We start from the raw sequence: 16,119 nt of genomic DNA, 5'->3' as shown, positions 1-16,119 counted from the left end.
CAGTGTCCTGGACCTTGTAGGTCTGCTGTGTTCATGAATTCATGGCAAATATGGTGGCCTACAAAAGGACAGCACAATATTAAACCAGTCAACCTGCCAGCATGGAGTGTGCAGAGGCTCATGAGCTGCAATTCTTAACTGAAGAGCTATAGACCATTAGTAGATTCTTGGGAGGGACAGCCAGTTTCTGTTAAGGGTCTCAGTCCTAAAATGTTGATCACACTCTAGTGGAAGCTCTCACCACGAGGAATCTATGAGTATTACAGATTAAGCTCAATGGATTATTAACAACAACAAAAACAACAAAATGATGACAGGAAGCTGGGAGTGTTGAGAATAAGTGGAGGATGTGAGAGACATTAGTAGAAAAATGAGGGTGAATATGATTAAATACATTATATATACACATAAAATTATCTAAACATTACTAATATATATTAAAATTTTTAATGAGAATGCATATTATAATATATATTAGAGATAAGAGTATCAAGTAATAATCATAAAATATGAACTATCTTTTCTACATGAAGAAATAGAGTCTATAGCAAATAAAAAGGGTTCAAGCATAAACAGTAAATAGAAAGAAAAATGGGAAAATTTTCAATTCTGTTGAGTAAATATAAGACAAGAGATATTCACATCTTATAAATTCTTTATTTTTAAAACTATTAAGAATCATTTTTGAAGCCAAACAATTTCTTTACCACTGAACAAACTCAGGAGTGTCTTTCTCAAGGTCCCGGGTGCCATCTCTGGGAGGAGTTATCATCACAGAGGAAGGTTCCCTTTCCCCTCTTTGGTAACCTTCATGCTGGGTGCTTCCCATTTAGTAGCACAACTTCTTTCTGTCATAAAGGAATGAGAAACTTAATATTCCTCAGGAATGAAGTCAATTAACTATGACTGATAGTCACCCTAATTACAAGGTGAGTCTAGGATGGACTTTGTGACAAATGGCACTGTCAAGTCCTGTCACTGGAGGACTAATTGCTGTTTGTCTGGAGAACATGTGGGTAATGGGTTGTGTCTACTTGGCCATATTAAGAGGGGCGTTCCTTTGTGTCTTAGCATCTTACTTCATATGTTGTCTCCAATATATACACACACATTCTAGTGCAATAGGTACTCAGTGTCAATGTAGATGTTTTCAGCACCTCAGAGGTGGAGGTTAGATGATCAAGACAATCTGAATTATATTGCAATACTCTTTATTTATATCTGTCTCTCAGTTTATCTATCTCTACACTAACATCTATCTATCTATCTATCTATCTATCTATCTATCTATCTATCATCTATATCATCTATCATACAGCAACAAATGTGGAGGAGTTTCACCATTACCCAGTTCCCACTTCAGCTTTCTTTCTGAAAATCAACCTTTGCCATATAAAGCATATATATATATTTAGGTTTTCATAGCCAAACTTGGCATAAAGACTGCAACTAGGAATGTTGAGCAAAGTGATGCAGTTCCTTGGTTCAGCTTCCATGCTGTACATGCAACCTGAGATCTGTTCTTTATGTGATATATTATTGTTGCTGGTACCTTCACGGACCTTTTCATCCAAACTGCTTTATAGAAGGGCACTGTCTCTCCCTTTTTAAACACGCCTCATCACTGTTCCTGTGTGTACATTTTAAGGAACACTGGTCAAGTTTGTCCTCATCAATCTCTTTCTCTTTCAGAGTGTCAGAAGTGGCAAACATTGCTTTAGAATAAGGATTTCTTGGGACAAAATAAAGTAAATGATATAATTACGATAAAATCAACTAGGATCATATATATGAGCAAGGATGGTTTAGTGGTTGTATAGAGAAAAAAGACAAATAGAAAAGACAATGAGGCGTCTGTCTATCAGGAGTGGAGGTACAATGACGAGGCATGTGTAAAAAAAGGGAAAAGAATGGAAGCATAGTGTAGAGAAAGAGATGGAGGCATTATAACAAAGACTGAGGCTATCTGAAACAGTCATATGGGGATCTGCTATTTTATACTTTCTATGTTTATTTTGATATAAAAGGGTTCAATTTGAATTGTCCTACAAAGGTGGCAATGCTCTTTTCAGAAGCCACAGGTTGCCAAAACAAGATGGTGGTCACATATGTCATAGAGATCCACAAAACAATACAGGCTGTTGACATTGCTTTTGATCGGCCACCAGAACCTAATGGTAAGATATTGTTAGTGAAGACATCCTATACATTGGTCACAAGACATGTAGGAAGAAATGGTGCTGGTGAGAAAACTTCCTTACTGCAGGGTATCTTTCATCGTAAGAGAGGGTGCTATATTAGAAGCTGGGGATGAGAGTTAACAATATCTTACTAATATGTGAAAATTGTGTAGTCCAGTAATGACTGACATGAGAAGATATGCCCAAAGGTACAATAGCGGCACGAGTGCTACAAGAGTAACCACCTGTGTTCTTAATGTTTGAAGCCCCACTCCAAAGGATAAAAGATGTGTCTAATGCTCTACATATGGTAAAAAAAAAAATCAGTGGTTGACGAACTCATATGTCTTAGTGGTAAACCTACTACTATTATCCTGTTAAATTAATGTAGAGTCAAACTGCCTTCTAAATTCTTTTGTTTTTTTTCCTTTTTATTTTTCCCTTCTAAAGTCTTATCTCTACCTATAGGTCAGTGCAGTTCCTAGACTTCATTAGAAAACTTTGTTCATCAGATGGTGGCTAAAATATAGAAAATCAGAATTGGCTGAGTTTAGACAATAAACAAGGTTTAGAGAATAAATGGAGCATTCAGCCAATGAGACATCTGTGTGCCTACATCCCAAGGTTCAGATACCATCATTGACAAAGGAATAACGATGTTAAGAGCTAGAAGTTGGAGAAAGCCATAAAGGAACAGTGTCTTTCAAATCTTATAGGACCGCTTGCACTAATGAGCTTAGAGAACCTTCAGAAGATCAGGCTGGTCAATACTTTTTCATGGAGAAAGAAGAGTTCACAAGTTCCAAATACTAACTGAGGGGTGTTTTACAGTTGATTACTTCTGTGAGTGGGAGAGTCAGGTAGGCTGCAGTAGATCAACTACATTCCATTGGATGGTGTAAGCCATAGGAGACCAACTCCATTGTATGGCCTTATACCCAGATGTACAGAGGCAGCACGAGTTTTACTCAATGAGTTATAGAAAATAAGGAGGACATGAAATTGGAGTGTTGTAAGGAGGTGCACATGGATTAAGTAGGATCTAGGAGGAAAGGACTAGAGGAATAAATATGAAAACATACTGTATGAAACTCTCCAAAATTAAGAAAAACTTATATTAAAAATGTGCTGATAAAGTTCTCACAAAAACCTTCAACTGTATATAATATGCCTCACCTCTAGAATCAAGGCCAAGAACAACAAGAGTTGTTAGTCAGGGGCTACCAAATGACTCCCCCCCAAAAGATATAGGTTATTGGTATTGCCCTTGGTTGCCTCTCAGAGGTCTAAGGCAAGTGCCTATTGTTTAAGATACCTTAAACTTTGGACACAAGCCTCAAACTATTTTAAGCTGGGTTTAACTTTAATACCAACAGACGTACTAACAAAGAAAGGAAAATCTCCTGGGTTGTGATGGCTAGACAAACACATTCAGAGAACTAATGACTCCTGAGAGAAGCAGAGTTAACTTGAATACCAACAGACATGCTAACTGAAGGGGGAAAATCTCATGGGTTCCAATGACTAGAAAAAGAATGAAAGACAAGTAATGACTTCTGAAAGAGGATGATTAGTCTCTCCCAGGGATCAGCATCTTAATTAGTTATCCAGTACAAAGTGGTTGACTCTGAAAACATATACACAAACCGTACTAGATGGAAGCAGTAAGGTGTGTGTGTGTGTGTGTGTGTGTGTGTGTGTGTGTGTGTGTGTGTGTGATATCTGTGTGTTTGTGTGTAACAATAATCATCAATGAAAAAGAAGCTGTCCATTTGAGAGGGAGCAATGGGAAAGGACATGAGGGGATTGGAGGGACGGAAAGGCAAGGGCAAGTGATATAATTACATTTTAATAAAAAGTGTTTAAATTGCTTAAGAAAAAAAAAGGATATTGAAGACAATTTTTTTAAAATGCAGCCATCTTAAGGTCAATTAAATATTAATTTTGCTTAATTATAAAATTACATAAGTTTAGAAAAACTATTGAACAACAGAAGGAAAGAAAGAAAACCAAGGACAACAACTGACAGGATAATTTGTGTACATTTCTGTGGATGCTTATCCTTAGTGTCACATGGCCTGTTTGCCTCCTAACCATTTCTTTCTGTGTTGGCATTATTGCTGGGAATGAGTGAGGGCAAAGTGTTTTCAGTCATAGCTCAGTGTCTTATATGGAGCATCTCACTTAATTCTTAAAATAAACTAATGCATGGCTATTTATCAGCATTTTTTTTTATTTTGCAGAGGAGAAATTGAGACTGTGAAAGTGGGGAATTTATGCAGAGACAAAGAACTTTAGGAGAAGTGCCTATAAATCTGGGCAATTTGAGTCTGAAAGTGTACTCTAGATGATATATTACATAATTACATGTTATTTAAAATCCTAAGAGTTGTCACAGAGAGAAATATATTTCCTTCTCAGATACATTTGTGTCATTTTGGCTCCAAGGAACTATTACTTCTTATACCTTTTGGGTAGGACTTGTGGTGAGATTGGCTTGGAAGATATTTTGGACCACATTTACCCCATAGTTAGAGTAGGCCCTCTATCCATCCATCATGTAGAAAAGCTGTGGTTTTGTTATTCATGTCTGTATTTTGCCTGGTACAAGGCAATGGTATAATTGTGTAATTAGTAATTACATCTAGTTATATAGTATTTTTAGAATCACTATGCCCTGAATTGAGTTGTTATGTCAGCAATATTTCCAATGGACACAACACACCAAAGAGGAAAATAAAACTCAGACAGTAGCGTACAAATCAAGTTGGCTGTGTCAAACATATTGATGTGTTGTTCACAATTAAATCAATGCAGTACACTGCTGCCCTTGAATTGGTGAACTCAGGATTGCCTCTTCCACTCCCTCCGGTATTACTGTTCTAGCTTTAGCAGATGAACATATAGGATATTAAGTTATATTTGACTCTCAGGTAAATAGTAATGTATTTTAAGATAAATGTATTCTTAGAACTGCATGAAACAGGCTTATGGCAAAAATAATCTTTGTCTATCTGAAATTTCAAATCATTTGGGCATCCAGTGTTTTACCTGAACAACACAGCTGGTGAATCCCCCTTGCAATACTTTAGAGCTTTCCTTTTGACAAAAAAAAAAAAAAATGTCAATCTCTCAATTTATCTGCAGCTTAATTTACTTTTTAAAGTGTTAAGGATTGTACCTACAGCCTACAAAAACTCTGCCCCTCTGAATTGCACCTCCATTCTGCATTTACTACCCTTATAAAATAAATATGATGGGTAGACCCCCACTTTGCTCTGAGATGTTTTTCTAGTTCCTCAAATGGTCACCTGGGAGCTACAATGTGATTTTCTTTACTAACGACCCAGTTACACTTTTCAAAGTGCTCAATAATACTGATAATACAATATTTAAGAAGACAGTATTAAGGGCATACTCAATTTATGATGAAGACTGTGTTGTATCCTGCTGGATGTTGAAGCAGGAGGTGTGGTAACGAGGCTGAGTATGTGCATGGCATTGTGTACTGAGTGTAAAAGCCTATTTACATTTATCTTTTTATATTTCACTCATTCTCTTACTTTTAGGCATGTCAATTGATTTTTGTCCCTGTGGAAGCAATATCCTTATCTGAAAATTCACTCTAAAGTTTTGATTATATGCAACACTTTCCCCAAGAATCCACTGTAGTGAGACTGTATCTCATATAACAAAATCTCTCAAAAGATATACAAAACCAGATAGTGTTTAAGGAATTTTGCTTTGTATTTTTCCTTTCTTCAACCCAGTTGCCATGTCGTACGAAGCTCAAAACCCTCAGAAAGGCAACATGATCTTTGTGGAGACAATCCCACAGCCAGAACAGGGATGTGGCGAGGCAAGTAGGGCACATATCCCATCAAGTCCTCTGCTCTAACCCTGAATCTAGATGGTGGACTCTTAGCAAGAACATTAGGACTGAGTCCAGACCAGCTGTGGTATTGCAATAATACGTTGCTGCTTTGAAATAATTTACTTTTTTATGCAATTGCCAAGTTTAGGTGGCCTTTCCTCTGTAGACTGATGTAGGGGACTCCTGGCTCACTGGTCTATGTATTTGTTTCTGTTGGCAGGATTATGCGGTCTTTGTCATTGTAGCTTTATGGTATAATTTAAGGCAAAGGATTGTGACACCCACAGCATTGGTCACACACTGCTAAGGACTCTTTGGACTATTCAGATATTTTGTGCTTCACACGAATTGTTGAATTGATATTTTTAGCTCTGTGATGGATGCCATTGAGATTTTGAAGGCGGCTGCCCTGAACCCACAGAGTGTTTTTGGTAACATAGCCGTTTTCACCATATTATTTCTACTAATCCAGAAGTGTGGAGAGTCTGCCCATCATCTAGTATCTTCTTTAATGTCCTTCTCCAGTGTCCTTACATTTTTCACTGTGGAATCAGTGCACAAAACTACACTCATGGTGCACCAACAGCGTTAATGTAAACCCCAAACCATGCTAGTGCCGGAAGCAAGCAGGGAGTACACTTCAAGATATAGGGATAGACAAGGGTTTTCTGAACAAGATCTCACTAACACAGGAACATGAGGCTACATAAAATTGAAATGTTTCATTACATGAAAGGAAACTGTCAACAGAGTGAGGAGATACCCCCCAGAGAATCAGGGTGGGGTGCAAATCTTTGCTAGCTATGTTTAAGAGAATAGGTTAATGCCTAGACTATATGAAAACTGCAGAAATTAAACAGCCAATGTCTGCCAGTCAATGAACAGGCTAAGGAAGTAGACTCTTTTCAACAAGAGGCACACAGATGGCTTTGTATGAATATAAGAAAAATTCAGTATCCTTAGTCATTTGGGAAATGAAAATCAAAACTATGTTGAGATCCTATTGCACTCTAGTCAGAAGGGCTGTTGTCAAGAAGGCAACGACATCAAGTGCTGGCTGAGATGTAGGGAAAGAGGACTCGATATCCATGGCAGGTGGCAATGCAATCTGTTACAGTCATGTAAGGCAGGATGCTTTCTCAAAAAGCTAAAAATAGAAGGCTGTATGACCATACTTGCTCATATACTCAATGGAGCTTGTGTTCTACCATGGAGATACTTGCTTATCCATGTTTACTGTTCACAGCAGCAAAAAAGAAAAATGGACCAAGCATAAATATATACCAACAAAAGAATAATGAAAATGTGGTCCATATACATAGTGGAGTTTTATTTGGCTGCAAGGAAAGTGAAATCATGGAATTTGTATAAAATGGCTAGATCTGGTTTCCCAGATCTGTATAGTAAGTATGATAACTCAGTCTCACAAAGGCGAAACTCGGGTGTCGTCTCTCATACGCAGCTCCTAGATAACAGTGTTTTGTGGGTATCGACAAGCAGGGGGAGAGTGGCTGTAGTCTATGAAGCTTGAAAAAAACAAGATGACAAGAGAAGAAAAGAAGGTATTGAGCACATGAGAAGTGAAAGCAGGAGGTGGCTGGAGGGGGTGTGGAGGGTTACAGCGGGGCAGTCAAGGGAATGGGAAAGAAGACCATGGTTGTTTAGAGAAGAAGCAAAATAAAAATCTGCATGAAAATGCCTTAATGAAACCTAAAACTGTGTATGCTACTTTAAGTTAAATAAAATGATTTGCTATTCCTCGTTATCCTGAAGAACAGAACTAGATTACACTAGTAGCAGTAAAGGGGGGAAAAAAACTGAAGTGTGCAGTATATTAGCTCCAAAAGTCACCTTTGACTCAGAACATTTAAATATACTGCAATGATAGTAGTAGATATAGATTCAAGAAAAACAACCATGAAGAGACTTTTAGACGATTTTTAGGATTAAAATACATTCCTGGATCACTAAAAAGCTTCTTGGGAGTTAATGCTATATATTATCACATGTTATTTTCATACATAAAATATGCTTTCTGTTTATAATATATCACCTGCCTCCTATGCCTGGTATCCCCCTTCTTTACATGTCATCTTTCCGTATTCATGAGAGTGGATTTTGTTTTGTTTTGCTTTTCATGAGCTCCACTGAGTTTTACTAGGATTACCTAATGCACTTGTGTTTACATCCAGCCACTGGCACCTGATAGGCTCTTCAGTTTGTGCACAACCGAAGATAGTGGTTTTCCCACCCCCAGAATTCATTGCTGTTCTGTTGGCAATAGGTAGGAAATGAAACCAGCCTCCATATCCATCAATTGATGAATGGATAATGAAACTGTGATACATTTTTAGAAAGGAGTTTTATTCATTTGTGAGCAAACAAATAAAATTGCAGCTAAATAAATAAAACTAGAAAAATTTGAATGAGGTAACCCAGGCTAAAAAAAAAAAAAATTAGAAATGCTATATGATGCTGTAATAAATGAATCCTAGCTTCAGTTATTTTTTTAAAGATTTTATTTTATTTTGTGGGCATATATATTTATATTATTACACATAAGTAGAAAAATTACATACAGCAAGAAGAACCACAAAACAATCAGAGGCCGTATAAATGTTGCATTCAAGGTGTTTTGGCTAATTGTATTTGGCATCCTTGTAGAAAACATCTTTTCTATCTTGGTGAGTCTAAAATTCTGAATGAGAATTGATATCTATCATATCTCATCTCTGCCAACTCAAAACTTCGATCTAGACCTAAAACTGTCTGTGGATCCTAGCCCCAAGCAGGTACCACAGACTAGAACACAAGTGGATCTGACCTCTAGCTTTAATTCTTTAAATATGTGTATTTAAACAGGATACCTACAGTGTGGACTGCTTAACACTTAAGATGTGTACCTGAGAATGGTGGCTTACGCCTTTAGTGCAGCACTTGGGAGGCAAAGGAAGGCAGAGCTCTGTAAGTTTGAGGCCAGCCTGGTCTACAAAGCAAGTTCCAAAACAGCCAGTGCTATATACAAAGAAACCCTATTTCAAAAACAAACAAAACCCCCAAACAAACAAACTTCAGCTGAGAATAGCCCACCTGCCTTTTAAAATGACTCCTTCTACCACTGTTAATCTGAATTATTCAATTTTACTTGATTAAAAGTCTTTTAGGACGGATCGTATCTAAAATATGTTTTACAAAACCAGCTTGTCTTCATCCCAGTTTTGGAAAGCAGGACACCTAGGTACACAGATTTTTAATACATAGAATCTTATGATGGCTACCACCTAACTTCTAGATAGGTTTCAGTAACTGGTTTTTTTCTTCTTCTTCTTCTTCTTCTTCAATAACTTAGATAAAAGAATTTTGCATAGGGATCAGATTGGCGGTCTCCTTGCGAAAGAGTTATTGCCAATAAGGAGAATGATCATTATATTAAATATGTTAAAATGGTCCCAAAGTACAAATTTTAGAGACCCATAAACCATTTTCTGAGCCTTTCATTTTCAATTGAGATTATATTAGATTAATAAAAGATGGCACACATTTTTCCTAAAGAAAGGCCTTTTTATAATCCTGGAGGGAGCCTGAGATCCCCCACATTAAGTTCATCCCTCTTAAATCACAAATTTCAGGTATAAGAATCCTAAAATATCTAGTGACAAATGGTTTCCAATTGAGGTGGACACTTTTATAATACTGTAAAATTCTTGCAGCGTTCACGATGAGGACTGAAGCCGGGCTAACAACTCTATCTTTCCAAATGGCTCTAATAAGTAGCGCGGCTTCTGCATATGTAAAATGTGAAAGAAACCATTGAGCCGTATTTTGAGGCTGTGTCTCACCTTCCTTGACAGGAGCCTTGCTTCCTGTGTCTCTCCAATGGGATGGCAATTAGGTCATAAGAGGAAATCTGATATGGTGCCGAAAGAATAAAGGCAGCTCATTCAGTGTTTTCGTATCAGTTATCAAATATGCTGAGATTTAACGTTGGCATCAACAAAATGACTGGTGAGATTTTCTTTTTTTTCTAACTATTCCATGAAAGTAGACACACCTATTGTTTTAAAATGTTCTTTTTCAATCATATTGAGAAACTGGTGTAAATACTTCTTAAGGACAGCGGATCAAAAGGAATGTGTTACAATTTGCAGAATGGATTAATTTTTAAAACCTTTCAGGAAGAAAAGGTATCTTTGTGTAGAGTCACTAGAATTTTATATTCTATGGATCCATTTGAACTTTTAAAAGAGAAGATCACAAAAAAAACTATATATAACTTAGATATGATTCTAAATGTAGTCAACCCAGAGAAACCTTTAGTAAAAGAATAGTAACTTTCCAGCCAAGTGTGGGGCATTATTTTGTAAAAACTAGTTCCTTAGTAAAATAAACCTCAATTTTATTCTGTGCTCTCTGAATTCTAGTGATGAGCTCCTATGTGCCTGGACTCTCACTCACATGTTTTCTTTGATAAAACAGCACCAGAAACAGATATGATGATGCCGGCCTCTGGTGTGGTTGATGTACTGGCTTCTTCTGGATCCTATGTGGTGAGCACATTAGAAAATTGTCACCTGGATGACTGTGAATCAGAATTGAGATCCTTGGACTTTGACTTGTGATAGCTGGAGCTCCTCGTCCATGATTCCTATTTCTCTTCCCTGCTCTGTTACTTAGCTCCTGTTCAGCCCAGCTAGTCCATCTCAACAAGAGCTAGCAGCCAGTAGGGTTCCCTCTGAAGGCTGCAGCACATCTGAGAAAATGGTGAAATTCTAGAAAACACTTCAGACTTTATAATTTTATTATGAGAATTTATGTTTCTTGTATCTGGAGTGGGACAAACGATCTTTAATTTTATTCATTTTATTTTTATTCGTATAAACTTCACTAGTTTTGAAGGTTGGTTTTCACAAGTAATGGTATTGAGCTCATTCATTGCTTCTAATATTTTTATGTAAATGACTTGGGTTTTTAGGTAGGTAACTAAAATGCATGAGTCATACTACCTTTGGTGCCTCACCTTTGACCATGTCCCCTGGAGTGGGAGACCTGGTGGCACTCAGAGGAAGGATAACAGGCTTCCAAGAAGAGACTTGATACCCTATGAGCATATAAAGGGGGAGGAGGTCCCCCTCAGGCAAAGTCATAGGGGAGGGGAGTAAGGGGAAAATGGGAGGGAGGGAAGAATGGGAGGTTACAAGGGATGGGATAACCATTGAGATGTAACAAGAATAAATTAATAATAAAAAATTTTAAAAAAGGAAATAAAATATTTGATAATAAAAAAAAGATTTCATTTTACTCTCTTTGAAATATATATTCTACTTTTCTCGATTGTCTAGATTTCTGAATAATTCTGATGCAACTCCCTGGAGGACTGGGTTTGCAGAAACTGGCTTTAAAAAGTGAGGCAGCATTCCAGATGCTGACAAAAACAGAGCAGCCAAGCCTCTGAGTTTATAGATAAGTCCCATAGGGTGGTGTGTGTCCACTTAGTCACTGCCTCTGCTAGAGATGATTGCATGCTTTAGTAACTTCATCTGCGGTACTTTAGAGAATGAAAAAGACATAAAAAACAGGAACAACATATGCATCTACAGTATAAACTTAATGCCTTCTGAACCTACAGTAGACGGGGGCGGGGGGGGGGGCGGGGGGGCAAGTTGATTGCTTAATCGTTAATAACCTGCAGAGAATAAGGAATTCTTACTTTTACTGATTCTAATATGAGATAGATAACAACTATGCTATATTATAAAAGCCTCACTGATGTCCCACACAGTGTTAATGGTATGTGTTGACTCTTAAATACGAGACAAACAAATCCTTTCTGCACTCTAGTATCATGTGCTGAAGTCTTTTTGAAATAAAAAATGCTAACGCCAGTAGTTACTGCTACTCTGGAGGCTGAGGCAGGGGAATTACTTGAGCTTAGGCATTCCAGGTAATCCTGGACAACATATGGGAACACTATCTAAAAACACACCTGAAGTATTGGCATTACACTCCCTTTGTGGCCAGCATTTAAAATCTTTTAAATTCCAGATGTTAAAAATAGGGACAGGACACGTTTAAATATAGCATCATAATCTTCAACTTTACTTGTGCTATTAATGATATTCATTCATGACAGGATGATGTGTATTTTAGAAGACACTAATTTTAGCTCATGAAACCACTCTTGTTTTGCAACCACACAGTTGTTTGTAGCCACTGATGTTTTAAATGGTAAGTTCAACACAGATAATATGGGTTCTTTGGCAGAAACGCATCTTTTTCCACTCATTTTTTTTCTGGCATTCATTTAATATGCACAATAAAAAATAAATTAAATAAACATATATTCTCAGCTTCTCTAAACACACTGGAGAATAATAAAATTAACAGAACACCCATTTCTGTTTACTTTGTCTTGAAGACATTTTTACCAAGTGGAAGACATTTCAAATGTATTCAGTAAGAGGAGCCAGAGTTTAATAGACTCATTTTAGGGAATTAAATTCTTTTTATATCAGATAATGTGACTATTATTTGGTAACTAAGGGTCATTGTGACTCAGAAGAGACTTAGACAGTCTGCTGGTTCAGACTTAGTCAAATGTTGCCTCAAGATGTAGTGCAAAGGCCAACACACCAGCTGCCTTCTGGTTCTTTTTCTTGGAACTTTCTTTTAGGCTCTACCAAAAGACATTACCAAAATGGATGTGCTCACCCTGAACTTGGCCATAGATTGATCTTGTGTACTGGGTAGAAATTAAACTAAGACAGTAGAAAATTCTGGAAGAGGCAATGTAAAAGGCAGGCAGAGTGTTTCTGTTGGGGCAGACAGTTGAGAGGCTTGGCTGGTGACTCTCTATTGTGGTTGGTTGGCTTGCCTTCCTGTGCGGATAAAGGTGCCCAGGGAACCCAAAACTCTGAGGCCTGGGAAGGCATCCCAGCTCTGAGGTGGAGCAGTATCCTAAGTGGAGGGTATCTGAGTCACCACACCAAACGTTGTTTGGTTGGCCTTCCTGGTACTCAAATGGAAGGTATACTAGAAAACAGGAGCCCAGGAAGCATGCAGCTTTGAGGTGGGACAGTGTCCCAGGGGAAGAGCATCCTGAGACACTGGAATGCAGGAACCATTCAGCTCTGAGAGAAGGCCTCCTCTACAGAAATGGTGCAGCTTCTAGAGTAGTTTTACCCAACCTCTGATGTGCTGAGGAACTTAGGAGCTTGAGCCCCACTCTTTCTCCAACCATTGCAATTCCCAGGGGAGGGTTACCCTAATACTTGGTGAGCTGAGGAGCTTAGGAGCCTGAAACACACTCCTTTTCCAGGTGATTCAGCTCCCAAGGAAAGGTTTCCCCAAGATTAGCTGAGCTGAGGATATTAGGATCCTAAGCTTTCCTCCCTTTTCTCTTCTGATCCCTTCTTCCTCTTCTTCTCTTCCTCCTCCTCCTCTTCCTTCTTCCTCATTGCCTCTTCTGATGAGAGAGTCACACCAGGCAGTAAATCTCTTAAAAGAGATTTATTGGAGAGATAAATCCAGGAGTGGCTGCCTCTGCTCCTGGGAGAAGGACAGCTGGGCAGACACAGCTTTTATTTAGGATTTCTTAATGGGCAGAACTTTCTAGGGCAGGTATTTCCAGAGTGAGGATTGGTGGGATTTCAAGTCCTGATCTTGAGGAGCTCAGGGAATGGTGGGCTTTCCTGTTCTGGGATAGCTTGGTTCTCCTCTTCGGGGATTGGTGGGGTTTTGTCCAGACTTTTCACCTCAAATTAGCACAATCTGGGTTGAGTCCTACTTCAGGACTGGAGATAATGGTTACAGAAGTCTGGCCCAGGGGCGGGTCTGATGATGCTTTCTAAGGCAGGGGTCTGGCCACTTCTTCCTTGAGGGGTTATCAATTTTACAAAGTACAGAATTTACAAAGAGTCCATGGCAAGGACGCTTGTCTCTGCAGCGTGAATAGCCGACAAAGACTAAAATGGAGGTGCTGCCGTCATGAAAAGATTGTCGTCATCATGGACAGTTCCCATGGTGGCAGTAGGCATTTTGACACAGGAAAGGTATTGACTTCCATCATAGCACTAGGCTGAGGCGGGAAAAATCACCATGGGCAGCTCCCACAGAAGTGCTGTCTGGCGTCGCCATTTTGTCTCTTCCATAGCCCCAGGGTAGGAAGGAGGGACTGACAGCAGTGAGGTAGGAAGAAGGGGCTAACAGTGCTGAGGATGGAAGGAGGGAACTACCAGTGTGCTACTTAAAGCTTTAGTGAACAGCTGCTTAGGGGCTAGACACAGCTTTTGGCGGGGGGGGGGGGGGTGTTGCATTGGCCTCCACATCTTGGGGCAACAGGCCTTGGCTAGGGGTGGCAAGCTGCCTCGACTGCTGTTGTGGGACAGCTCAGGCCAGCAGCTGGACACCTGAGCTTGGAGGGGTGAGCCTCTGGGGCAGGCTGATGAGGCAGGCTGCTATCTCTCTCACAGCAGTAGCCTATGCTGCAGCAGCGAAGGAGGCCGTACACTCTCTTTCATCTCTTTACCCTTCCCCTTCTCCAGCCATGTTGTGTGTTTGATCAAATGGCTGCCTTCTCCAAATTTCTCCTCTGGGACCCACTGGCACACAGCTGCATTAACTCAAGTGGGAAGAACAGCCAAGAGAGTAGGAAGAAAAGGTAGACAGATTCCAGAGTTGAATAAGGGGATTTAGAGCTTAAAATGTATACAATAGTTTAAGTACTCTCAAGAAAAATATTATAAAATTATACACAAAAATATGATATAAAGGAGTACATCAATTTAGGAGAAAATTGATTACTTTGAGTTAATATATTAGACTTTGGCATGTAGCACAAAAATCCCAAATAAAGATAAACAGCATGTGTATTTCATCAACTGGTTGATATGTCTCAGAACATTTTCTTTTCCCATCAATTACATGCTCTGTAATCATATATTAATAGGACAATAATTTTGTTTTATAGCATTTTATCTAAAATAACACAAGAGTGTTAAGTCCTCTAGAATAGTTTGTCAAAACTAGTTTTTTTTTTTAAATTTATCGTTTGTGTTTCTGATGTATAAAGCCTGGCTGCATACACAGACACCTCAGCTGCCATGCTGCTGTGCATCTCTCTGAAGAAGCAAAGTCAGTCTTATTCTCCGTTGAAGGATTTTTATAAAAGTTGTATTGTATGTAACAAAATTTATATTTATTAAATGTCACATATTCTAGAAAGAGACTCCTGTTGTAATTTTTATTTCTGTTTTATATGTTATGTGTGGGTGTTTTGTTTTTATGCATGTCTGACACCACTTTTGTGTCTGGTGCCTGGGGAAGCCAGCAGGGGGCGCCAGAGGTCCTAAAACTGGAAAAACAGATGTTTGTGAGTTGCTACACAGGTGCTAAGAATCAAAACCAGATAGATCCCCTGGAAGAGAAGCCAGTGCTCTTAACTGTTGAGGCATATCTCCAGGCTGGAAACTTTTGTTTTACTTTGAAAGTGACAGTCCAATTATATCCTAAAATTTTATGTGATGATTCCGCCTCCCTACTACACGTTTATGACACAGGGTCTGGTTCAAATCAGGACACCAGGTACATTAGCTATCTGCATCATAACTGTGACAAAATCCATGATAAAACCAACGCGTGGGAAGGGATGTATTTTGTCTCACCGTTCAAGGGTGAGTCCGTTGTGGTGCAGAGGTCATGGTTTCTAGAGGTTAGGCAGCTGGTCCCATTACACTCACAGTTGTGAAGCAGAGAGACATAACCATATACTCATGATCAGAGAGCCTTTCCCTTTTTCTAAAGCATGGGGCCAGCACAAGGACTGGAGCTACCACCACATGCAGGCTTGTCTTCCCATTTAAATTAACCTAAACTAGAAAACTCCTCTGAGGCTTGTCTCTTAGGTAATTGTTGTAGACCCTGTCAAGTAGACAGTTGGTGATAATTGTTACAGAACACAAATCAGCATAGTGGACAATGGAATTTTCCAAGAGGCCAGTTACATACCAGGACGGCCAAAGATGGACGTCTGTAGAAGGGACTGTGTGAGCTACACCCTGAAGCCTCACT

The 16,119-nt window shown here is 38.9% G+C and overlaps 1 long non-coding RNA gene across 1 annotated transcript in view; it reads right to left on the bottom strand.

Annotated features, from left to right (window-relative positions):
* Positions 1–724: 724 nt before the first annotated feature.
* Positions 725–16,119, bottom strand: part of LOC311580688 — a 30,321-nt gene continuing 14,926 nt past the window's right edge. Inside the window, exon 3 of the long non-coding RNA XR_014773558.1 lies at positions 725–848. This is a non-coding gene — a long non-coding RNA (uncharacterized lncRNA). The remainder of the gene's footprint in view (positions 849–16,119) is intronic.

Source organism: Acomys minous (genome assembly GCF_964271855.1).
Source record: "Acomys minous genome assembly, chromosome: 13".
In the NCBI taxonomy this organism is placed as follows: domain Eukaryota; kingdom Metazoa; phylum Chordata; class Mammalia; order Rodentia; family Muridae; genus Acomys; species Acomys minous.
The sequence above is the reverse complement of the archived record's forward strand: the minus strand, read 5'-3'. Positions and strand labels throughout refer to the sequence as shown.